Source organism: Salmo trutta, chromosome 9 (genome assembly GCF_901001165.1).
Source record: "Salmo trutta chromosome 9, fSalTru1.1, whole genome shotgun sequence".
Classification (NCBI taxonomy): domain Eukaryota; kingdom Metazoa; phylum Chordata; class Actinopteri; order Salmoniformes; family Salmonidae; genus Salmo; species Salmo trutta.
Genome location: NC_042965.1, coordinates 3480065 through 3483906, shown reverse-complemented (window position 1 = coordinate 3483906; position 3842 = coordinate 3480065). Strand labels below are relative to the sequence as shown.

Here is a 3842-nt window from a genome sequence, read left to right as displayed (position 1 = left end):
ATGAGTGATAGATAGAAAACAGGCAATGACATGCAGAAATGCATACTATAAACTTTTATTGTGGACATTTTTATACAGGAAGTCAATATTAAATGAAGCACTCTTTATTGTCAGCAAGATGGACAGGTCACAGTCAAAATTCGATGCATAAGCACCGGTCTGAAGTGAGCTCCAAAAGGCCGTTCCTTACATGAAGCCTTATATACTGCTATCTAAACCTATATAAACATGATTCATTGGATCGGTTCCTACATGTGACTAAGAAAATGCACTTTATAACTTCAAAGACTGAGGGTAATAGCATTTTTCAACATAACGTGATTCACTCAGGTGGATGGTTGGCAAACCTCAGTCAACCCAGCCTAGCAGACTTGGTACATTGCTGTACATGACACCAGAGGAGGCTGGTGGAAGGAGCTATAGGAGGGCGGGCTCATTGGAATGGATTAAATAGAATGGAGTCAAACATATGGAAACCACGTGTTTGACTCAGTTCCATGAATTCCATTCCAGACATGACAATGAGTCTGTCCTCCTATAGCTCCTCCCACCAGCCTCCTGTATGAGACACACCCAAAGCTTGCCTGGGATTCTCATTAAGGGGAAATGCTGTCTCCCACACATCTGACTCACCAGATGGCTGCTGAACTACAACCCACAGGAAAGGGCAAGAGAAAATGGCTGGAAAACAGCTGGAGAAGATCAGTGAAAGCAGGGAGGTGCAGGGATACTCGAGTTACAGGAAAGAGAAAAGTCCAACACTGAGGTTGGGACCAAGTGTCCCAATATGCATCAGCTACTTGTCTCCAACCTTAACCAAAGTCTGAGAGTCTTGATGCATGTAAGAAATATGGTGAAATCTGAAAAGCTATCCTGTTCTCCCACCTAACTACAATCAAGAGGGGATGGAGACAAGGAAGGGAAGATTATCGGGAAATCAAGTGCAAGATGACCATTGTCCCTTTTTTTAGAGTTAACCGTTTAAAGTCAATGTTCCGCACCTTAAACCGCATGGAAACGACTTCGAATTTCATGCAGATCCACACTGATTTCAAACAAGCTTGCCACGCCACCAGACTGCCATATCTGCAAACCATAGCACACACACACACTTCTTCATTTTGGATAGTCAGGATTTAATTCATACGGTTGGATGTCACAGTGCCATTTTCTGCTTCCTTGACTCTCCCCTTCACGTTACAGATGCTCCACATTAACATACCAGCGGCAACCCAATACGTACCCCTACTTATGCCAATTCGCAGACATGGGGAGTCATCTGTGCTTAAGTGCATTAGAGTAAAATAAACATGATCAGCCATTGCCATCTGTGCTGGGATGGCATGGTTGCCTAGGGCCGGGTTCTGTTTGGATGGTCTGACGTGGGTGTTCTGAGGATTTTGTGTGTGTGTGTGTGTGTGATGGCAGCACTCACATGATGATGGATTCATTTTCCAGACTAAGGCTCCAGACAGGAGCCACGTCTCTCTGACTTAAGCAGCGCATGTGTCCGTCCCTTCTAAGTGTAAGGTTTTCAGAAAGCTATCCTCATAATCCCTGGTATGATCAAGTGTGATGTGTGAACCATCGAGTCCCAAAATAGAACCACAACAACTATATCCTGGCATTCATCACCATTGACAGTGTTAACTAACTAAAATCCAGTACTTGAATACAACACTAACTAGTTGTCTTGAAGGCAGCTCATCAACAAGCACCAGCCGCTACATTGCTAATCAGCCTCCACACCTGTCCTCACTCTACTTTATCACCTCTGCCACCACTACTTAAACTTGACCAGGCTAACATTCCTCCTTTCTGTTCTGCAGTGCGTATTGTGTTGCACGGCACTGTGCGTTACTAGCCTTATCAAGTTTAGCTGAGCGTGTTCTCCACTCAGCAAGTTAACTATAATCTTTTGTTGCGTTTCGCACCTCATCCACTAACCTCTACTCTGTTCGTCTCTCAGCCACGCAGGTGAAATCAGTTGGCTCTTGACATTTTCATGCTTTAGAATTGTGTTTTAATTGCCGTCTTCAGGCTCTTTAAATCCCTCGTTTCTCTCATATCACGGACCAGCAAGCTACTTGCTTTCACAACATTTTCTCTCCACCAAGCCGGGCCAGCTCCGCGGTACGTTCACAGCGTGCTCTACTGAGCGCATTTCCTGACTATCCACGGCCCTGCTTCACCCGAACGCACCAGTGCACCTTCCGGCCACATGCCCCGCTCTTCGGTGGACCAGTGAGGCATTGCTGCCAACCATTATATCCGAGTCTCAACCATCGCCGGTACAGTAATTCCGTATTAATTTACATTCATGTTAAGGGTAATTGATAAAAGCTCTGCTTGGCCTTTATATCATACCATTAATAATTAATGTCCAGGGTCACTTGCCACAATCCATGTGATGGCAGGCCACACGTATCAGTTTGTAGCAAAATTCAACCATATATTGGCCACATACTATCACCCTGCAGACTGGCCACATACTATCACCCTGCAGACTGGAAATCTTCATGTCATTGCATGGCGTCCATCAAGCCATGATTGTTCTCTCACTTGTTATTTTGCTCTCTGCTGTGTGCCCCTTTTTCTTACACTTAACTACTGGCTGCTCTTCCTTCCAGGACCACAACCTCATCCACCTCCACCCATGTTGCCGACTGCATGACAACACCAAGCACCCGAGGGACACAATGACGACATCCCCTGCTGCCTCCACTGCAGCATATTCATTCCAGCACCACCAACTTGGCCTCAAAGACTTGGACCCAGGCCCCCAAGCCAGCTCCGGCCCTGTCTTCTCTCCCACGGCTTGGTATCCATTTCCATCTGAGACAAATACTATCCCTGTCCGGCTATTCCGCTGACCAATTCTCAGGACACTCCTTCTGGGGTCTAAGGATGGCAGGGATGAGCTGTATACCAGGTCTTCCATTCATATTGGCAGTAGCCCTGGCACACAGGCACATGGTGGGTAGCCCTGGTAGCACCCAGGGTGGATTAACATGTTAAGATGGTTGCTACGGAGGGGGCGAGGTTCTGAGGTTGTTTTAGAGCCATTCAATGTAATAGAGGTATTCCATACAATACAAAGTACAAAATAACACTATCTGTTGGTCAGAGCAACTCTGTCAATTTTGGGAAAACCAATACTGCGTTGGAGGGGAAATCTGGAGCAGTCTTAAGGATCGGACCCATTTTTAAAATGTTCTGCTAAAATGACATGCCCAAATCTTACTGCCTGTAGCTCAGGCCCTGAAGCAAGGATATGCATATTCTTGATACCATTTGAAAGGAAGCATTTTGAAGTTTGTGGAAATGTGAAATTAATGTAGGAGAATATAACACATTAGATCTGGTAAAAGATAAAACATAGACTTCATTTTTTTCCATCTTTGTAATGCAAGAGAAAGGTCATGACGTACTATTCCAGCTTAGGTGCAATTTTGGTTTTGACCACTAGATGGGAGCAGTGTGTGAAATGTTTTAGACTGATCAAATGAACCATTGCATTTCTGTTCAAAATGTTGTATCAAGACTGCCCAAATGTGCCTAATTGGTTTATTAATACATTTAAGTTAATAACTATGCACTCTCCACAAACAATAGCATTTTATTATTTCACTGTAATAGCTACTGTAAATTGGACAGTGCCGTTAGATTAACAAGAATTTAAGCTTTCTGCCCATATCAGATATGTCTGTCCTGGGATTTTTTTAAATCACATTAGCTCAACCACCCCGCGTGGTGGGGCAATGATCCTGAAACCAATGCATTCCCTATCTGGATATGGAATGACTCTGATGTCAAACTCTTATACGAAGTTGCTGGGCATG

At 44.5% G+C, this 3842-nt stretch overlaps 1 long non-coding RNA gene across 1 annotated transcript; it reads left to right on the top strand.

The window, feature by feature from the left end:
• The first annotated feature begins 560 nt into the window (after positions 1-560).
• On the top strand, positions 561-3115 carry LOC115199745 (uncharacterized). The gene is made up of 2 exons (XR_003879405.1): positions 561-2291; positions 2631-3115. It is a non-coding gene; the product is annotated as an uncharacterized LOC115199745 (long non-coding RNA).
• Positions 3116-3842: the final 727 nt, after the last annotated feature.